Source organism: Episyrphus balteatus, chromosome 2 (assembly GCF_945859705.1).
Source record: "Episyrphus balteatus chromosome 2, idEpiBalt1.1, whole genome shotgun sequence".
NCBI lineage: Eukaryota > Metazoa > Arthropoda > Insecta > Diptera > Syrphidae > Episyrphus > Episyrphus balteatus.
Window position 1 is genome coordinate 18,270,163 of NC_079135.1, and position 23,308 is coordinate 18,293,470.

The window sequence follows — 23,308 nt, forward strand, 5'->3', positions numbered from 1 at the left end:
TTTTAGCGGAGTTATTCACAAAAATGCATTTTTTGGGATATTTTACTTCTAAGCTAATATCTTTGCTCCAGATTGTCGTAGACCAAAAAATAAACATACATTCTCTTCCTTATAATATTTTCTATCGTTGTATGTAATTTCATTGTATTTGAGTGAGTAAATACAAAATGGCAGCCATTTAAAGTCAAATTCTTGCTGTTAAAAAACACATTTTTGTCATTATTTCGAAAAAAAGCTTATATCATGATTGACATTTTTCTAATTTATTTTGTAGCCCTATTCATGTCCTGCATTTTACAGAACAAATCAGCTCTTTATCACTAAAGATGGCCGAGAAATTGATAAATGAACGCATGCAAAACCGGTGAGAAAACACCCAAAAATATCGTTTTTTGGGAATAACTCGGCTTCAGAGTGTCCTGCGACAAAAAATAAAGCTATTAATTGTTCGTTACAACATTTTCTATCGATTTGGTGCACATTATTTTTGTTGAAACAAATAAAAAATAAGTTATATTAAGTCAAAGACGTTTTTTTGTTTAGCAAACTTTTGTCTTATTATTTTATAAACAGTGCAAGTATTGGCTAACAAAATAGAATATTGTTGTAGCCCTTTAAATTATCTACAATTTAAAAAAAAAAATTAGCTCTCTACGACCCATACGAGCCGAGAAATTAATTTTTTAAAAAAGTTCCAAATGCCCAACGAAAAACATGAGACAAATCCTCTTATAACAAGAAACAATGAAAACAACCCCTCTCACTGAGAACTATTATTCGACTTATAAACAAGGGAAATTTTTTTAAATTTTCTTACGGAATGATGCTTTCTTAAAATTATAATAACTCGGCTCGTGTGGGTCGTAGAGAGCTAATTTTTTTTTTAAATTGTAGATAATTTAAAGGGCTACAACAGTATTTTATTTTGTTAGTCAATACTTGCACTGTTTATAAAATAATAAGGCAAAAGTTTGCTAAACAAAAAAACGTCTTTGACTTAATATAACTTATTTTTTATTTGTTTCAACAAAAATAATGTGCACCAAATCGATAGAAAATGTTGTAACGAACAATTAATAGCTTTATTTTTTGTCGCAGGACACTCTGAAGCCGAGTTATTCCCAAAAAACTATATTTTTGGGTGTTTTCGCACCGGTTTTGCATGCGTTCATTTATCAATTGCTCGGCCATCATTGATGATAAAGAGCTGATTTTTTCTGTAAAACGCAGGACATGAATAGGGCTACAAAATAGGTCAGAAAAATGTCAATCATGATATAAGCTTTTTCGAAATAATGACAAAAATGTGTTTTTTAACAACAAGAATTTGACTTTAAATGGCTGCCATTTTGTATTTACTCACTCAAATACAATGAAATTACATACAAGGATAGAAAATATTATAAGGAAGAGAATGTATGTTTATTTTTTGGTCTACGACAATCTGGAGCAAAGATATAAGCTTAGAAGTAAAATATCCCAAAAAATGCATTTTTGTGAATAACTCCGCTAAAAAGAATGATCAGGTGGTGAGAAATTGGGTTTAAGCATTTTAAATATACCCCTATCGATCCATGAAATAAAAACTGACAGTGCCTCTCTGCGCAAGGTCAAATGACGCTTTGACTGGAGTAAGAGGGGTTTTTAGAATTAATTTTTTTGGACAAAAAATAACGGTACTTGTCATGTACCGATTTTAGTAAAGTTGAAATTGTTCAATAACGGCTCCAACGATTTTGTTTAAAAAATGCATATGTTAGTTTTAAGACAAGGTTTATCTTCTAATGAAAATTGTTTTTTTTTTGAAAATCACTATTAATGGCACCTGCCATAGAACCGTTTTTTTTTAAAATCCGATTATCTCCAAGACTGCTTATTTGATTTCAACGTAAATTTTTGTGAAGAAACATTTATATAATTTATATATAAGCCAAAAATAAAATTTTGTAAAAAAATAATTTTTGGATTTAAAAAAAAAATTTGAAAATTTTTTTTTGAAAAATCAAATTTTCGAAAACGGGACATTAAATTTTTTTGAAATTTTGTGCTTAGATGTTGATCAGTGATTTCTACAAAATGGCATACCAATTTTATTTTAAAACTTTTTTTCCAAAAAATTATTTATAAAAAATTAGTTTTTTAAAAAACGGCTCTAACGATTTTGAAAATTTTTTTTTCTAAAAATGCATCTTAATATATCAATCAAACTGCATACTTGTTTGGGGGGGCAATTTGATTTCAGATTTTATATTATTTTTTTAAAAAACGAATTTTATTTTATTTTTTTTTTCTGTACCCATATAGTAGGTGCTAGTGATGGGAACTATCGAATAAAAACTATCGATAGTTGTAAAATATTCATTCATTCGATAGTTTTAAATCATTCATTCATTTAGTTACTATTTTCAATCGAATAGTTTTTTCATTCGATAGTTTAGTTACTATTTTCATTCGAATAGTTTTTTCATTCGATAGTTTATTTACTATTTTCATTCGATAGTTTAGCTACAATTTTCATTCGATAGTTTAGTTACTATTTTCATTCGAATAGTTTTTTCATTCGATAGTTTAGTTACTATTTTCATTCGGATAGTTTTTTCATTCGATAGTTTAGTTACTATTTTCCTTCGAATAGTTTTTTCATTCGATAGTTTAGTTAATATTTTCATTCGATAGTTTAGCTACGATTTTCATTCGAATAGTTTTTTCATTCGATAGTTTAGTTACTATTTTTATTCCAATAGTTTTTTGATACGATAGTTTTGTCATTAAAAAAGTTTTTTTTATTTGATAGTATTTTCTTTTGAACATTATTCTTATTCGAAAGTTTTTTCATTCGAATAGATTTTTTATACGATAGTTTTTTCATTCAAATAGTTTTCTTAAACGATAGTTTTTTCATTTGGATAGTTTTTTGTATACGATTGTTTTTTCATTCAAATAGTTTTCTTAAACGATAGTTTTTTCATTTAAATAGATTTTTTATACGATAGTTTTTATTCGATAGTTTATTCGATAGTTTGTTCGATAGTTTTCATTCGATAGTTTTATTCGATATTTTTTATTCGAATGAATAAATGAATGAACTATTCGATAATTCAAATCATTCGATAGTTCCCATCACTAGTAGGTACCTACATTTTCCAAATTTCTATATAAAAAGTCTTAAAAATTTAAGCAACTTGAACTCTAAGAGCAAGTTCGTGCGACCCAGTCGTTTAATTTGGACATAGTTTTTGACAAGAATAAGTCTTTAAATTTTGGAAATTGGGGAGGGGAGGGGCCCCAAAAAAAAAAAACGATTATAACACAATTCAATATAATTTTCAAATTTATTAGATTTTTTAAGTTTTTATCAAATCAAAGTATACAAGCAGGTACAAGAAGATTACAAAAAAAGCCTTTATGTATATTTTTTTTTTCAAAATTGTATGAATTAAATTTTGAATAAGAACGCAATTGATACATTATCTGAACAGCAAAGAAATCCAGCATATATACCTACTTGTACTTACCTACTAAAAAAAAAACCGAAATCAAAAAAATTATTTACATAGGTTTTCTCTTCTTCCAAATTGTTTCAATTTATTTGTTCAATTCCACTGTATACAGTCAGATATGACATAGTAAAAGATTTCCAAAGCGGAATATTTTCATCTTTTTTTTTTTTTTGTTCTTTTCCTTTATTAAAATGAATAAATTTATTTTATACTGAATACCAAAATACCTTCTCATGCCAATTGTGGAGATCCCACTGTTATGAGATCGAGGGCAACAATTACATTATGTGCGCAGTTAGTATATTTGATTAATGAAATTGAAACACGCTTCGTTTATCAGTTTCCAGCCAAAGTAACAACAACAACAACGAAAAAAGGCGAGCATATCAAATTGCAGTGATATTTTATTTTAAAGTGATTCGTGTTTTTTTTTTTTTTATATATCTTCAAATGAAATGTGATTTTTTTTTGTGTATATAGAATTAAAGAAAATTGCATTTGAAGAAGTTGACAGCTACTTAAGTGGATGACAAATGAGTCTGATAACTACTTACTAATATTTTTTTTTGTTTGAATCCTTTTTCCTTGTATGAACAATTTTCAAGGCAGCTTTCAATATTTAAAAGGATACCTATACGTTATCATCTTGTGGCTAATACATTGTTGTCAGAGTTGACAAGACATTTATCATGCTAATTGTTTGAGAGAAAGCATTTGTTGGATATGACTTCAAAGCTTGTTTTGTTTTGTGGTTATTTCAATAAATAGAATTTGATTTATGATCAATAGTTTCTTTAAAATAAATTCAAATTCACTATAGATATCGAATATCGAAGTTTTTTGACACATAATAAATTTAAATTCAGTTAAACTGCAATTATCATTTCAAGCATCTCGTTCAAACGTTCTGTAGATAGGTATATTATATTCCATTAGACGTGTCTAGACGTTACAAAGTATTTTTTAGGTAAATTGAATCACATAGAAGAAATAGTTGACAGAGGGTTTTTCTCTCTGCTATTTAACAGTTGTTATAGTAAAGCCATTATCAAATGGTCCAACTATAAAAGGCATAAGCTTACATGGGCTAATGTCAAAATGGCTAATGGCATTAGCGAGTTTCTGATACAAAATCCCATAAGGCTGCCTTTGTTCTTTCGATTTTGACGTAAGCTCATGCATAATATAGTTCGGCTTAAGAATTTGATTGCTTTCATGTATCTACTTTTTGGAAAAAAAAGAGCGAACTTTTGAACATTTTCTAAACCCTTTTTTAATTTTTTGCAGAATTTTGTAAAACAGAATTATGATAAGCAGAAAGAATTTTGACAGTTTTTTTTTTCTTTTTCTTACATTTCGAGACCAATATCTTTTGACCAAAGTTTCAAAACAGTTTTTGAATAAAAGATATGAGTTCGTAATCAACAGGTACAAAAATTGAAAATCTATATTTTTTTTTTGAGTTTTGAAAAAAAAAAAAAAATCCCTTGCCAAAAAAATATACGTTTTCAAAAATTTCCTACAAACCAATCGAATGAGATATCAAAAGAAAGTTCTGTTTAAATTCTATTCATAACTGAAAACCATAAATTTCTTGAAGGTCTGGTTGCTGAATTATTTGCATCCAAACACTTTTTTCTAACATTGGGAGGGCATCTGTAATTAATGTTTTAATTAATGTCTAGTTTTTATTAATATCTTACGTTCTTATATCTTTGATGCCGGGTACAAAGGGGTTAAGTCAAAAAAATCGATTTTCGGATTTTTATTGGACTTCAGTCAGTTTTTTTTTTCTCTTTCGTTTGGTCCTATCGCCATAGCTCTAGCGTATCTCCTTCCGTTAGAAATGATTCGGTACAAAGTAGAGATGAGCAAAAAATCACGACCTGTGATTTTTAACCTGTGATTGACAAATAACAATCACTACCTGTGAACAGTTCTCAAATAACCTGTGATTACCTTAACCGTGAATTGGGTATTTACTTTTCACTTTACAGTTCGCATTTCGCTCAAATAGAGCATTTACCCCGAATGTCATTTTCGACAAGTTCGTTTAGGATATGGCGTGATCTCATAGATCAATCATAAAAAAGATCTCTATGTTTTAAGTTTACACTTTACACTAAAAGTGAGGCAAAAATGTTTGTCAAAAGTAAATGTCACAGGTCAAAAGTCATTTTCAATGCGTTTTCGTGAATTCCGCGGAAAATAATTCACGTTTACACTTGACCTGTAGCAAAAAGTTATTTTTTCCAAAATCACAGGTCAAAAGTCATTTTCAAAGCGTTTTCGTGAATTCCGCGGAAAATAATTCACGTTTACACTTGACCTGTAGCAAAAAGTTATTTTTTCCAAAATCACAGGTCAAAAGTCATTTTCAAAGCGTTTTCGTGAATTCCGCGGAAAATAATTCACTTTTACACTTGACCTGTAGCAAAAAGTTATTTTTTCCAAAATCACAGGTCAAAAGTCATTTTTAATACGTTTTCGTGAATTCCGCGGAAAATAATTCACGTTTACACTTGACCTGTAGCAAAAAGTTATATTTTCCAAAATCACAGGTCAAAAGTCATTTTCAATGCGTTTTCGTGAATTCCGCGGAAAATAATTCACGTTTACACTTGACCTGTAGCAAAAAGTTATTTTTTTCAAAATCACAGGTCAAAAGTCATTTTTCAATGCGTTTTCGTGAATCCCGCGGAAAATAATTCACGTTTACACTTGACCTGTAACAAAAAGTTATTTTTTCCAAAATTACAGGTCAAAAGTCATTTTCAATGCGTTTTCGCAACAGTTACTGTGTAAACGTGAATTGTTTTTACCGGAATTTACACAAGTGCATTGGCAATTATAACCTGTGATTTTTCCCAAAACAACTTTTAAACAGTTCTTGTTCTTGTGTAAACGTGAATTCACTTCACAAATGCTTTGGAATTATTTTTAACCTGTGATTTTCCCAAAACAACTTTTGCAATAGTTCTTTTGTGAACGTGAATGTTTTGACCGGAATTCACGCAAATGTTTAGGATTTTTTTAAACCCGTGATTTTGTTCAAAATAATTTTTGCACCAATTCTTATGTAAACGTTAGTTATTTAAAGCGGAATTCACGAAAATGCATTGAAAATTACTTTTGACCTTTGATTGGAAAAAATAACTTTTGCAACAGTTCTTGTGCAAACGTAAACTGTTTTTATCGGAATTTACACAAGTGCATTGGAAATTATAACCTGTGATTTTTCCCAAAACAACTTTTGCAATAGTTCTTTTGTAAACGTGAATTGGTTTGACAGGAATTCACTTCACAAATGCTTTGGAATTATTTTTAACCTGTGATTTTTCCCAAAACAACTTTTGCAATAGTTCTTTTGTAAACGTGAATTGGTTTGACAGGAATTCACTTCACAAATGCTTTGAAATTATTTCAAACCTGTGATTTTTCCCAAAACAACTTTTGCAACAGGTCAAGTGTATAGGTGAATTATTTTAAGCAGAGTTCGAAAATGCATTGAAAATGACTTTTTTTTTGGCCAAAACAACTATTTGCAACAGTGTAAAAGTGAATTAATTAAGCCGGAATTCACGCAGATGCATTGAAAATTACTTTTAACCTGTGATTTTGGATAAAACAATTTTTTGCAACGTGAATTGTTTTTACCGAAATTCACGCACGTTCGGTAAAATAATTGTTTTGTTAACCCCTTACAATAACGTATGGCTCCAGAAGAATCACGGTTTGCACCCGAATATTTGCTGTGAAGACTCGCAGGTTGCCCTGATTAGAATAAGGGGTTTAAAAGTTACTTTTCCCGTGAAATAATAAATTTCTTCCGTAAAATCAAGAGTCGCCTAGACAAAATAATGTTTTCCCCAGTATAATCACTAATGGCTTTGGTAAATCGCGGATCTGTTTGCTTAAACCAGTTTTCCTTGTAAAATCAGCTCCATTGTTTCAAATATACTCGTATTTGAGCTTCAATAGTAATTCCTACGTAAGTATCGTACGAAAATACAAACGTTAAAAATGCTACGTTTTTTTTTTTTTTTTTTTTTTTGGGATTTTCATAAAAAAAAATTGAAATCACGGTTAAAAATCACAGGTTAGAATCACCGTGAATTAAAAATCACAGTCACAGGTATACCTGTGATTGAAAAATCACGACTTAGCTCATCTCTAGTACAAAGGGTTTAAGTCAAAAATTCTTTAAATTGGATGGTACTAAGGGCGTTAATTGACTTAACTCCTTTGTTTTTGCTTTCATTTTTAATTTTTAAATACAAAAATTGATCCTAAAGCGTTAAGTCAAGAGGAAGAAAAAAAAAACGAAAAGCGATTTTTCTACTGTATTATAATATTTCAAAAAGAATTTTCACATTTGGTAACACTGTGCTACAAAATAAAAAAAAAAAAATACACCCGAGAAATTACATAGTGTAGGCTGTTCGTATGGTCGAATAATGCATACAAATATTTTTGTTATATTTTTGGAACCCTCCATTTTTTTTTATTGACAAAAAACCATTTTTACAGACTTTACGATGTAATCTATCAATATCTCAGTCATTATTCTAACAACTCTCAATATGTTATATGTTTTTGGAAAGAGAATTTCCAGACCTTTTGAATGATGTATAGAAGTCTATTGTTTAAACAAATTAAGTGTAGGTTTTTATCCCATAAATCTTGAAAAAGTGATTTTTTTCTCAATTTTTTCAACTTTACCCAATTTTGTTTGGAAAATAAACCAAACAAAAAAATAAAGTAAGGTTATATTCTGAAAGAATATACATTAAGCACAAATTGGCGTATTTTTTTTATTGAATTTGACCAAAACTGCGGAATCTATGCTACTTTTTCGTAAATAGAAAATGTGGCTTTTCATGATATGAATTGCAAGCTGCAAAATAGGGTGTTCGTTATTTTAAAATAATAAGAATTTCTATGCTTCTAGGATCTTATATGGTTGGAAATAAACTAAAAAATATATTCCCCAAGTTTCAAGCCTCTAACTTAATTCTAACCCGTGCCGCCAAGCGGTTGAAGTTTCTTATGGGAATAACATGGAGTCTCTTGGACCTTGTGCGATCAATCTTAAATTCCAGCCAAACCTTTTGTTCAATAAATTTAAAACTTTACAGGCTCAAATTTAATAAGTGTAGCTATCATGTGAATATTTTTCAGATTTTTAATTGTTATAATTTTAGAGATTTAGCTTGTTAAAAAAGTAATTTTTTTCAGATTTTTTAAAAAATCGCTTTTTACACGTTTAATGCCGAAAAATTAAAAAACATACATTTTTATTCACATTTAATTCAAAGTTATAGTTATAATTAACTAGTTTTTTATTTACATATTTACCACAGTACTTTTTCTTAAATCAACACGTTTTTTGAATATCGATGTGAGTTGAAGAATTAATACACAACTAATTTTTCATATAACTATGAATTGAATATGCATTTTAAATATATATGCTATGCTTATTTGTGAATAAAAATGTATGTTTTTTAATTTTTCGGCATTAAACGTGTAAAAAGCGATTTTTTTAAAAATCTGAAAAAAAAAATGACTTTTTTAACAAGCTAAATCTCTAAAATTATAAAAATTAAAAATCTGAAAAATATTCACATGATAGCTACACTTATTAAATTTGAGCCTGTAAAGTTTTAAATTTATTGAACAAAAGGTTTGGCTGGAATTTAAGATTGATCGAACAAGGTCCAAGAGACCCCATGTTATTCCCATAAGAAACTTCAACCGCTTGGCGGCACGGCACTGTGGGCTAGAAAGCTATTTTAGCTGGAATTAATTAAAAATGTCAACTTCTTCCAAAATTAATAATTTTGGTCTCATTCGATAAATAAATGAACTAGCTATAATTTCTCATTTAAAGTTGAGGTCAAAACATTCATTGGCTACATAAAAAACACAATCGAAAAGCAAGTTTTCGAAAAAAAAAAACAAAAAAGGCCTCTTTTTCCTCTATCCAGATATTCGTTTACTGAGTTTGTTTTAACGGATTGATTGTGAAAATTTTGTAAGTTTATCAACGAGTGATGTGTTCAAATATAGTATTTGCTAGTCAATTGTTATTAAATTGAACTTTTGTATATAAATTTTAAAGTAAAGTATGTTACTAGCACCGATTTTATATAAAACGAATGTTCCTAAGCTTTAAAAAAAAGGCACGCGTAGGCACACTCTAGAAATAATTTTAAAAAGTAGCTAGCCTATATGGCTTTATGTTTTATATAAAACTATGTCCTACAAGAGCAAACTTTTTTCGCTGTAACTCCGAAAGTATAGGGAGCAAAATATTCAGAAAAACCACTTACGATTAAAACAAAACGAGTTGAATGTTTTCATATAACGGTTTTTTTATTTGCATTAACATTTTACATTCCATATTAAGTAAAAACAACTTTTGTTCGCTTCAATGATACCATTTTCGAATTTGATGCGTTCAAACTTTAAAGACCCCATTTTTTTGTTTTTTAGACCAATAATATGTGTTTTAAATTTGAAAACCTCATTTTATATAATAATTAACCTATTTTTGTTGTTTTTCTTATCATTAGTGTCTGTTGTGCCATAATTTTATCATTATTATATTATTCGACATCATTTTAATGCCTTTAATTGCAATTTTAGACTATTTTGAGAATTTCTATAATTAATTCCAGCTAAAATAGCGTTCTAGCCCACAGTGCACGGGTTAGAATTAAGTTAGAGGCTTGAAACTTGGGGAATATATTTTTTAGTTTATTTCCAACCATATAAGATCCTAGGAGCATAGAAATTCTTATTATTTTAAAATAACGAACACCCTATTTTGCAGCTTGCAATTCATATTATGAAAAGCCACATTTTCTATTTACGAAAAAGTAGCATAGATTCCGAAGTTTTGGTCAAATTCAATAAAAAAATACGCCAATTTGTGCTTAATGTATATTCTTTCTTTTTTTGTTTGGTTAATTTTCCAAAAAAAATTGGGTAAAGTTGAAAAAATTGAGAAAAAAAATCACTTTTTCAAGATTTATGGGATAAAAACCTACACTTAATTTGTTTAAACAATAGACTTCTATACATCATTCAAAAGGTCTGAAAATTCTCTTTCCAAAAACATATAACATATTGAGAGTTGTTAGAAAAATGACTGAGATATTGATAGATTACATCGTAAAGTCTGTAAAAATGGTTTTTTGTCAATAAAAAAAAATTGAGGGTTCCAAAAATATAACAAAAATATTTTTATGCATTATTCGACCATACGAACAGCCTAAACTATGTAATTCGTCGGGTGTATTTTCAGTGTCGCACCGTGTAATTAATCACATTAATATTTCCAACTTTCTTTTATAAATTAAACCTTGTTATCGATGTAAACAAAGATTTTTCTTGACTTAACACCTTTGGACCAAGTTTATTTTTGAAGACTAAATGGCTCTAAAGTGTTAAGCCAACACATACTTTTTTTTAAAACGGTCATTTTCTGGTCAACAGCATATGGATATTAAAATAGATCTTATAAATGATGTTTCTGCATCATTACTTTTTAAAAATAATAATATTCAAATTTACAAACAAAAATTGGGACTTCAATTTCATTTTCCTCAAAACTACATTTTCTGACTTAATACCTTTGTACCCGGCGCCAAAGATATTAAGGTACTGTTTTTTTCTTGCATTTTTGTATTCCTTAAAAAATTAATTTATCATCTGAAGAAACTATTTTCAGTGGTCTTAGAATTTTAAGAAGCCTCAAAGTCCCGACATAGTCCCCAAACCCATGCGCTCCTGATCTACTGCAGTACGAAAACGAATACTTCAAATGCGTTTTACTCGAAAAGCTTTTTTTTTCTGCGACGTGCAACGTAGCTCGAAAAGTAATGAAGCTATCGACTTGAAATAAACACTTTTCCATACAAAAATATTGAAAAAGCTGCCGTCTTGAGATTTTCAACCTTAAGCGACTCAAAATTCATTGGTAATACAGTTGTTTAGCTTTTATCGCATTTCCTCAATCTAAACACCTGCCATTTCGAAAAAAAAACCTCAATTTAAGGTTTTAAAAAGATTATGAAAAAATGAATACATATGCAGGTATCTACTGAAAAAAAAGTATTGCCAATTTAATTTGATTTATTAAGAACCAATCAAATATATTATTTCATTTCTGATTCATAGATTTTTTTCCCAAAAATAGAACTGTAAATCATCAAACATGCCACCTTATCAATTTATCAAAGAATAAAATATCACATGATATTTCTATCAATTTCATACCACGGGAATACCTATACTTTTTTTTCCATTACCTACTAACTATTCTGTTGAATAACTTAAAAGTCCATCGACCATCATCAATTGAAATATTTATTTGTCAATTAAAAATTGAACTACGACTATCTATCTTTACATATATAAATTTGGGTGAGAAAAATCTAGATACAATCGAATTCATGAAGTATAACAACTTTCTTATCTGTTACCTAATTTTGATTGAATCACTTTAAATGTATAAAGAACTCACTTTAAAACTGACATCTTACACAAAAAAAAGTCTTGGTAATAATTTTTAAATGACGCGGCATGATAATTCACAAAGAGAACTTTTTATGGACAGAGTGGTACCCAAAAAGGGGACTAAAGTCTATGAATCAAACTTAAAAATGCATTTTCTAGATGACAAAAAGTTCTTGACGTAGGAGAACTTTTGACAACAACTTCGGTCTTTCCCTACCATGGTATAAAAAGACAAGGTATGATCATTAGAGTCGCCATCTTACAAAATGGGGTAATAAGGTTTTGACGTTTTGCATTTGGCAAAGTCAAAAGCAACAACAACTTCCAAGACAAATTTGTTTACAACAACAATTTCAATGGGCTGGGCTGTCAAAACCTTAAGTAGCTATAAGTTTTGACAGTTCTCGATACTGAGTTTTTTCTAATGATCATACCTTCTCTTTTTATACCATGTTTCCCTACATTCTACAGATGCAATAATATCATGCAATTGAACATCTGTAACCGAAGCGTGTCAGTATCGCTGGACGGAGGAGAGAGGAAGATTATTGCATTTTTATTGAACATCTGGACAAAAACGTAAGAAACAAATTGATTTCGTTTCATTGCAATTTGCTGTCGAGTTCAAGGGCTAAATGTGGAATAATTTGTTTCCAAAATTAATTAAGCGTTTATATACACATATTACTCAATTTCTGACTTCGGCCATTGTTGGGAAGCAACAATCAACAACGACGCAAATATTATCGTTTAACTTTTGATCTTATCGGAAGATACGTCCTTTTCTGATTCGGTAACTGATAATTTTTCGAATGATTTATTGAAACATACGAGTTGGAAAGGTATGAGTATTGGAGTATATTGCTAAATTAAGGCGTAATAAGAAATTCATTTTTTTTTTTGAAGACCGTAGTTATTTTGGTTTTGATTTTTTTTTTCATCGCTATCAGTGTGAGTACCTACTTCAAATCATAATTAATGTCTCTATATGGCGGCGACTGTGATAAGCGTGGAGAAAATAATTGCCACTTTGTATGTGATTTTAGCTTTGACGGTTCTACTAACCGAGACATAGCAATTAAAAATTAAGTTTCAACTAGATTTCATAAGTTTAAGGTAGCTATTCTACCTGATAACTCTTATCAGTGTTTACTTTGACAGAATATAGAAACTATATAATGTTGTCATTATCAGCTTAATTTTGATACAGGTACTTGATATTTGATATAACTTCTGAATGAGCTATTAAAATACATTTCACACATCATCAATTTACTTTAATTGTAAAAAATATAAAAAGCGGTATGATAAAACTTATATTGCTTTGACACCTGACACCTGATAAATTTTTATACTTCTTCTATTTCTTAGTACTTAGTATTAGAAAGAAATGGCGGTATGCTTCTTTATTGAAATTTTACAATTTAATTGAAGGAAATCTAATATTAACCAAGCTATTGAATACATATTTTATGTTGATTAGTAGGCAAGCTGTGGTTAATTTATTTGTGGTCTATTTATTAATCATGCGCTGAAACCTTTTGTGGTAATATTAAAACATGAAGAATATGAGAGCCTAACATAAATTATGATTGACATCAATGTCACCTTTGGTTTTAGGATTTCATTTGACTGACAAAGACAATGGAGAGAAAGCTATTAAATTATAATTGATGGTAGTTATAGTTCTTATAATGATTTTATAAAAGTTATTTAAATTCACGCAAATCCTAGACAATCTGAAAAACTTTATCCAGTCATGAAATTTATTTCCAATATACCCATGACTACACTAAAAGTTAGCTATAAAAATGTAAGATTTTAGATGAACGAAAAGTTACGATTTTTCAAAGTTATTTTTTTTTTTTGGAAAACTTAGTTTTTTAAGGGTTCCTTTAATTTTAATTAAAAATAATCATGAATTTTTCAAAAAGCAGGGCCTATAATTTTATGAAAAATCATTATTAGCAGTGGCTACCATAGAACCTTTTTTTTTGCGAAGCCAAAAGGAGGGTTATGAGCTTGATAAGTATGCATATGGGTATAATGTATGTTTGTTTGTTACACCAAAACTTCTAAGCTATTATAATTTGACAAATAAGTTATCGTTGGAAGCACCATGCTCGTTCGCTGGTTAAAGGCTCTGTTACGTCACATTCAATTAAACAAGACGCTCTCTAAAAGCAAAAGTCGTGAACTAAAAAGAAGTATTTTAATTTTCAGTTGCCCTGCAAATACTTTTTCACGAAATTATAAGACCCAAATAAACTGAAGAAATGGAAATGCACTTTGGGGCCGCCATTCCAACGGTTAACGAAATTTGTCATGTTTTATGAAAAATTGTGTTCAATTTTGATGGTCTAATGATTTGATTGCAAATTTGGAAAAAAAAAGAAAAAAAATACGAAACTTTTTTGCTTATTTGATCTTGGTTCGGAATTAATAAGTTGTATTATTTGATTATTATTCTAGAAGCTCAAATCTTTTAGTCTATTTATATATTCAACCACAGACATTATGTCTAGGATTATATTTAGTTAGTTAAAAACATTTATAACTTTCAATTTTTATAAAAGCTTTAATTATTATGATTAGCAATTCAAAAGATAATATTATTTTGAATATTAAAATATATAATATGCATACATAATATTTATATATATTTGAAAAAAAAAAAACTATTTAAGTTGATAAACATGACGTCAAAAGGCTAACTTTAAATTCAATAGTATAAGCCAAGCAGTAAAAAAGTAGGACACAGTATTAATTAGTGTTCTTCAAACTGAGGATAGGTCGTACGAACTTGCTCTTATAATTAAAATTGCATAGAATATTAAAGATTTGTATGTAAAAATTCATAAAAGAGTTATTTTTTTTTAACAGTTTTCACCTCCAAACGAGATATGTATGTCATTTTAATAAGAAAGAGTTTTTCTATATTTTTTTTTTTAATTTTTGGAATCGTTCCTTTTAAGTACTTTTCTTAAAAAAAATTTTTCCGACTAGAGCTAGAACCGGACAAAATTGAAATGGGACACTGCGGACACCAGCTTTCCAATACAAAAAGAATTATCAAAATTGGTTTACTCAGTCCAAAGTTATGAGGTAACAAACAAAAAAATACACCGAAAAAAAAAATTGATAATAACAGCTATCAAATTAACATTTTTCAGTGACAAAAGTCGTCCAACAATTAAAATATCAATTTTGATATTTTATCATATCATTTTGACATTTTTTAATTTCAGGTGGGACAGTGAAAATTTCACTTTGACAATTAAAATATCATTTTGACATTTTTTTTAAGTTAAAGTGAATAGTGAAAATTTCACTTTGACAATTAAAATATCAATGTTGACTAGATTTTACGTTTTAGTTTATTATAATGAAACCTATTTCTTTCCTTTTCATTTTTATTATTTTTATTATTTTAAGAATTTTCTTCCTTTTTCAAAACATTACTGAAAGGGAATATTCTTTACAAAATAATGGTGATATTATTTTTTCTATTATAGGTGATATAATTGTTTTGTTATTTTCTCCCAAACTATGTGAAGTAAAATCTTAGTGCCGATCAAATTTTCTCAGTAAATCATACATTTTACTTCGAAAAAACACAAAGCGCCTTTAAATTAGTACACATTAAGAATTTTTTATTTAATATTTTTCAATAATTTGGAATGAGAAATTGATATGAAAAAATGATCATAAAATATCAAAAAAAATTTCCAAAATGTGACATTTAAATATCATCCTGATAATAAAAATGTTGTTTTAACATTTTAAATATCATAAAACACATTTTATAGAGCATTTTTGGCTGATATTTAAAAAATGTTAATTTGATATTTAAAAAATGTTAAATTGATATTGGTTTTTTTTTTCGGTGTACAGACGAATAGAATACCTCCTCCTTTTTGGAGGAAATATTATAGGAAAAACATTGTTTTTATTTCTTGCTTTATGATTTACAGAAACCTTGATATTCTCTAAGAGCAAAAAAAATACATTTTTGTGCATAGATGGCTAAAAAACCAACTCTAAAAAAACATCTTTTCTGACATCTGAGTCACTTTTGATTTCTCAGGATCAGAATTTTAGTGGCAACCTATGATAAGCACCTATGTACATCCATCAAAAATAAATCAATAAAATTTTGAGGTAATAAACAGTTGGGGATTTAAAGCAAAATTCAAGATTGAGTACATGTGCTGACGTAATAACTGATTTCAGTTTATCTAAAACTACCAATACTTTTATCAAAAGGTAAACTCTTCGGAGAACTCAAATAAAAATCAATTATACACCACCTCCTACTGACTTGGTGATAATTTACTGACCCAAATCAACTATTTTAAGAATGAATCATTCAAAAATTCTCAAAAATCACCAAAATTATATTCATAGAAACTATTAGGTATGTTCCCACTTTAAATGAATGAAAACGTTTTTATCTCAATTGTCACGAGAATCTTATCGTTTTTTTTTTTTTGTAATCGATTTCAAGCGCCAGGAAATAGTACCTACGTACGTTTTTTTGAAAAAAAAAACAACTTTAATTTCAATGCCATAATTTTCTTGGAAAAGTGCGCCTAAAAAAAATGTCTTGTCATAAATGTCGTCGCAGACATTGTCTGAACGGATATGAGTTTAATTCCATTAAAGGAAATGATGAAATATTTCAACAAGTTTTATATAGATAATTATAAACGGTTCAATATGTGTGGTGTTACAAAAAAAAAAATCGGATTCTATTTAACAAACAATAATATTAAACAATTTTTGTAATCAACTATCGATTGGAATGCGAAATTAATGTAATGAGCCACTCGATGGGAACGTGTCAATTTATTCAAATACTTCCTTTGAGTGTAATTTTTTGTTTGTTTGTTCTATTTACATTCTGACGAGACATTTTTAAACAAAAAATAAAATAAAACGAGAAGGTTGCAGTTTAATGATTTATTGGATTCTATCTTTTGTTCTTTTAACTTTTTCTCAAATTTTTATATTTAATATTTTATTTAGTTAAAAAAAAAAACCCTAAATGAAAACCATATCTCCCGACTTTACCCTAATTGAAATGTTTTATTTAATTAAACAATTTGAAGTTGATTTGTTTTACATTTGTTATAGCTTTATCATAAGCCAGTAAAGATACGTCGTAATTTTAATTTAAAGTGAATTGATAAAGTACAGCTAGGTAAAGTCAATAAATCACAGTCTTTTGGTTGAAAGCTTTAATTAGTTTTGTTACAGCTTATAGATAAAACGACTTAGCTATTTTAGTTATAGTCTATAGCAAGGTTCACGACCGATAGAATACTTATTAAGGTCGTTACTTTGAATATAATAACTACAAATAAGTACATTATACTAATTTTAAATGCAAACAAAACCATTTGCTAGAAGATCAGTTCAGGTATAACTAGTCATGATTCTAGATTTAAACTATAAATCTTTTACAATTCATCATATTCAAGACTCGTGTTTGAATAAATTATTAAAATTTATATAAATCTTTTCAAAGACCAAATAAAACTTAGCTATTCAATTTGTAGAAAATAAATTATTCGGCTTGTTTTATAATTTCTCCATAAAACTGCATTAAAAGCAAATTGATTAAGTGCCCTTGTTAAATTAATCACAAGTGAAAAGTACACGACAACAGAGGCGTTTATTTTAATAAAATTAAAAATTTAAATTAAATGTGAATTGAATAATTGAGTAAGGTCCAATTTATTCACACTCCATTAAATTTAAAGTCGCCATTAAAAAAGGGAAATTTTAAAATTTGTATGCGATTTGACAGTTTTATAATTTTTAATGGAGCCTTTAAAAATAATGGAGAGTGAATAAATTGGGCCTAAGTTAGTAATGACTGATCAATCAACAAACTTGGGTTAGGTTAGTGAAACGTTGCTATTAACTTATACTAAATATATTATGTAACATTTACATATATCTATTATTTAATACTATTATTAATATTACAACTCAATAAATTTATTTTAGCAGAAAATGAATTTTGAATATTCAAATAGATACAATTTTTGAGAAACTTAATAACCTTAGCTCAAATACCTAATAACGGCTAAACGACTCCGATTTTGATAATCTTTTTTTTTTTTGGTATATGGTATTTGTTGGTATTTTAAATGAAAAACGGTTCTTTAAAGTGTAATTAATAAATTCAAAAATTACTTTCCATATTTTACAATTTTTACAATTTGTATTAACCAATAAGATTTTTCAATACAAAAAAAGTTACACATACGCCAGAGTGACCAGCAGTTAGGACGCAAACAAAATAATTAAACAAATTTATAGCTGAATAAACAATTAGGTACACCAGTTCACCTTTGTTGACTATTCAATAAATGCCAAAATTTTACATATGAGATGTTAAGATTTCGGAGTCATTAAGCGAAAATGGATTAAGTATTTTTTAACCACTAACCCATGCAGAAAACAGATCAAAAACCCAAAATGGCGGAAGTTGGATTAAATTTTTATTTTCTTAACTGATGTAGTACTAAGTTTTTAGGTTCCAAGGGCTACTATATTACTTTTGAGTGCGGAGCGTCCATAAATAAAAATACTTTTTTAACCTCTTGTCTATGGGTTTAAAACTGCCGCTATTGCCGGATATTTATTTTTAAACTACAACATTTTTTTTTTCAAAAACATTTATGAAACTTTAATTTCATAAGTTAAATGATATAAAAAGATTGTTCTGATTATTTAAGGACAAAATATAACAGTAAAAGATAAGTTTCCATCGTTTAAGGATAGAATCATAAATTGATATAAAAAAACATTTGAACACAACGGCAACACCTATAATATTAAAATATACCTACATTTTTAAAAGCCAGAAATTTATTTCTATCCGTTAAATTAAAACCAGGTTAAATTAATGAAATGTCCTCAAACTAAAAAAAAAATTAGCTAACAAAATTTTACCTTCCAAAATTATTGTTATTTGAATTCTGAAGAGAAAAAATTATTATAGCTTTGCTGTTTATAAAAAAAAGTCAAAAAGTTTTTCATTTTCAAAGGATTTTTTTTGTTCTAGAATTAAAAAACAAAACTTATTATTTTTCAAAGTTCAACATTTAAATGAATACAGTAATTTTTTCTTCATTAAAAATTGCCTTTACTGTTGAAAGTTAAATAAAAAAAAAAAGAGTTTGTCTGTAAAGCCGGTTTACGGACGATGATTTTACTTGATAAAGTCGTCAGAAAACATGTTGTGTGCTTTCAATTTAAAAGCCAAGTATTTCTTCTTAACAATAAAACCATTTTTAAATTTTTACAATGCGCAAAAAGTATAAAAATAATTTATTGAAAACAATCATTTTCATCAAAAAAAAAGCAAAAAAAACATGCATTTTTATCTTCTCACGTCATTAATTCCATTTTTTTCCCTAACAACCTATAAAAAACTTTATACCATCTGAAAGCTTATTGTCTTAGCTCAAAATATATATATATCGATCAGGTCTATGAGAAATCTACAAAAAGAGCTAGAATTTTTTGAACTCGATCAAATTTCATTAAAAAAAGCAAAACAAACATTTATTTTTATGTTCTCAGGCTATGGAATCAATTTTTTTTGATTGACAACCTATAAAAAATATATACCATGTGGAAGTTATTATTTCACCTTTCATATGACGTATCAATCGTATGTCGAATTTCCAGACTGAGATTACGGTTCTTCCCACACTGGTAGCTGTTCGGGGGGCAACAGATCTCCACTGGTGTTTTCAGGTTTTTCGCAAGTTTCTTGATTTAACATTGTGTAGCTTGTAGTTAGTCTACCGTTATGTGTGATATACCAATTGAAAGGTAATTGTATCAGGATGCTCATAAAAGTTTAATAAAATTTATATCTGCTCTTGGTCAAAAGTTATAACCTGTTGAATTCTAAAATTTTATTTTACCGTTATCTCAAAATTGTGTTTACGAAAATGATTGAAACTTCGCACAAATATAGTCATGGTCTATCATTACTGTATATACTTTATTCCTGTATCTATTAAAGAAAAAAAGATAAAAATAAAAAACGATAAAAATCGGTTAAAAACGGTCAAAAAACTTGTTTTTTAAAAACTTGTTTCTTCCGTTATTCAGTCAAAACTCACTAAACGATTCCAAAACCTACATGTCCTATAAGTTTGAGATTTTTTGAACGCTCCAAAAAAAGCTAAAAATCAAAAATTACCCAAAAATACCCCTAAAAAACAAGGTGTTTTTCAAAAATTCATATTTCGAAACGCAGAGTGTTGGAAAAAAATCCGTATCAGACGCCTAATCTTTAGAATTGTCAAAAAAAATGTCCTCTACCCCAAAATCATCATTTTGTCATAGCCCCAATACGTGTACAACGTTTAAACAAAACATTATAGCTTAGTTTCAAAATTTTTTAGAATTTTTTCTTAAATGCAGTTATTCTTTAATTAATCTCATCTATTGTTGCTCTCAGCACAAAAAAAGAATATCCAAAGATAAAATTAAATATCAACCAGAAGAGAAGAGAGATCCCAAATTTAATAAAAAGAACAATCCTTTTTGAGTTCACAAATCCAATCTCTAATTTAATTTTATTTCCTATATAAAAGAACAATAGGTAAATAATTTATAAATTTACATAATTACAGGTCACTTACATTTGGTATAACCAATATACAAAATAAAGTATATAAAAAAAATATGCTTTAGCAACTTGAAAATTTAACTTTAATATTTTACGAAGATCTTTTTTTTAAATGGCGGGAGCCGGCTCAACATAACCTCATACAAAATGAGGTATGAGAGCCATGCAATTAAATATAGTTGTCTCTTTCTTTAGAATAAAAAAATTTCAAACTGTTTGATTACTAAATAATAGAATAACCTTAAGGACTCGATGACATCTATCTATAGCAAAAAATCAATTCTCTACGACTTCGCGTTTAGATTTTAGCCCAAATTTCATCTTTCCGTTTTACCCCTGTTTACCCTATTAAATGACGGAATTTTTAAAAATCCTTTATTTGGATTAAGCTTTAGGTTATTATCTTTCAAATAAGCTATAGAAGATTTTTGTATCTGTAATAGTTTATTTTTAATTTTTAATTGAAATTTTTTGCCGCACTGGCTGCCATAGTTCATCGATTTATAAGACGATATCACGTCAAAAAAAAATTAAAGAAAATCAAATTCAATTTCAATTGAAAAATTATATTAATATATATTTTATTGCATTTTTTTAAAGTAAGACATGAACATTTTTTTAATTAATTAATTTGTTTTTTTTTTTACTTCTGAGTTTGAGGACCATTTTTCTATCGATTTTGTGTACTTTTGTTTGTTAAACAATTAAATAATAAATAAATCGTTAGTAGAATTTAGTTTAGTTTCTCTTTTGAAGCCAACAATTTAATAAAGAAGTGCTTTAACATTTGGTAATCTCTTAAAAATTAAGACTTAACAAATTCAACCTTCAAACATTTCTAAGTGCAGCGACATAACTTGCTAAATCAAATATTGTCATGTAACCTCAAAGCCCTTCATTTTTATTTGCTACAATTCTAGTTAGGTAATTTTCAAATTCAAGTAAAAAAATTCTGACAAAAATTCTTCACAATCTCAAGATGTTCTAATAAAATAAAATACAAAAAAAAAGAACAAGTCATCATCAAATTGGTTTCACATGAAAAAAACCTGCCCGAAAACGAAAAATCATCATGATGGACTTTGTGAAACAAGTCAAACATGCATTTTCTAGGAACCGAACCGTAACGTAATGCAATTTCCCTCTATCACTGTCCGTTCTATCCGGTCCGGTCTTCTATTCCGTCTGTAAAGACATATACAAAGCTATTAATGGTTTGTTCTTATTTATTCTTTTAATTTTCATGTGAGTGTGTATTTGTACCGATCGCGCAACAGCCAACAGTTGCAAGAGATTTAAACACATCAGTCGGAAATCTATAATTAATTAGATGGCAATTTATTTTGCACGGCACACACCGTTTGCACTCTTTAGAGGACAATATTATACAGCGCGATGCACTTTCAAGTGAGTCAGCGTCAGCCGGGCAAAATGAGTTCTCATTCCTCTATCAAATCAAGTCTCCTTACCTCACACCTCCTCAGCTATAACAGCTTTATAGCCCCGCAAGATCGAATAAAATCGAAGCAACGACCGAGACCGATCGTATACGTGTCGTGTGGTATAGTAGTTTTCTATGCAATTAAAGTATCTGCTATAGCTGCTAGATAGGAGAGTCCGTTCGTTGCCAGCATTGTTCTGAAAGCTATAAGCAATAAGCTTGGGCCGACTACATAGACAGAATGACTACAGCAGAATTTGCAAGGTTGTCGTGTCGGCGGTGGTGGTGGTGGCCAAGACGGTGCCGGTGCGGTAGCGGATGAAAAAACACATCGGGCAGCGACAACTGGCAGAGCTGCGAGAATTCAAGAAAAAAAAAAAAAAAAAACTCAACCAGCTAAGTGGACAAGACAGAGGCAGGCAAGAAGGCAGGCGTCGGATCTTGCTCGCTTTTATTTATGAAGGCGGGTTAGGGGCAGTTTTATGCGGTGCAATTTATTGGCTAAGCCAACTTTGTACGAATAAACGTATAATCAATTACATTAATGCATGCGGTTTAAGTCTTTTAATCTTTTGGATCTGTAATCGTTGAAGTGTGTATAAATCGTTTAGAGATGCGATTTTTTTTTTTGCATTCGTTCGTTCGTTCGGTTTCGGATCGTTTTATAACGACGACGGACGGCCAGCGATCAGAGTGCAGTAATGTTTGTGTGTGATCGTCGTATATTGATTAACATTTTTTTTTTTTTTAAATCGTTAGTGTTATAAAGTTTCGCCTTTGAAATAAATGAAATTGAAATTAAATGGGCGGGCTGAGTAGGTGCTCTAAAAAATAGGTAGGTATGAATTACCTGGAGATAAGTTTCTTTATAGCCATTAATCCAGGAGAACACATGTCTAGATAATTAGATTCGGAAATTCAAAGAAAAAAAAATCATAATTTTTTTTTTGGTTAAAAAAATTAATTTTGTACTACCGTACAATATGTCACGTATAACACTATATGGAATTATCATTGTGGGATTGGAATATTATATCAAATGTGACATATCTAGAAAATGCTTTCGAACACGTTATAAAAAAGATGATTAAGATATTTAAAATTCCTTCTGTTTTTATCACCACTGAGAATGTGGCCCCGTTCATTGACCTTAAAAGCACATTAGTGGACAAATATTTT

The 23,308-nt window shown here is 28.7% G+C and overlaps 1 protein-coding gene and 1 long non-coding RNA gene across 2 annotated transcripts in view; one reads left to right on the forward strand and one right to left on the reverse strand.

Annotated features, from left to right (window-relative positions):
• LOC129909133 (neural/ectodermal development factor IMP-L2) overlaps positions 1-23,308 on the forward strand; it is a 75,470-nt gene that overhangs the window by 31,082 nt on the left and 21,080 nt on the right. The gene's annotated exons all lie outside the window — the stretch shown is intronic.
• On the reverse strand, positions 6,388-7,673 carry LOC129909134 (uncharacterized). Its single transcript, XR_008771413.1, has 2 exons — positions 6,730-7,673; positions 6,388-6,445 (listed from the first exon to the last, which is right to left on the reverse strand). It is a non-coding gene; the product is annotated as an uncharacterized LOC129909134 (long non-coding RNA).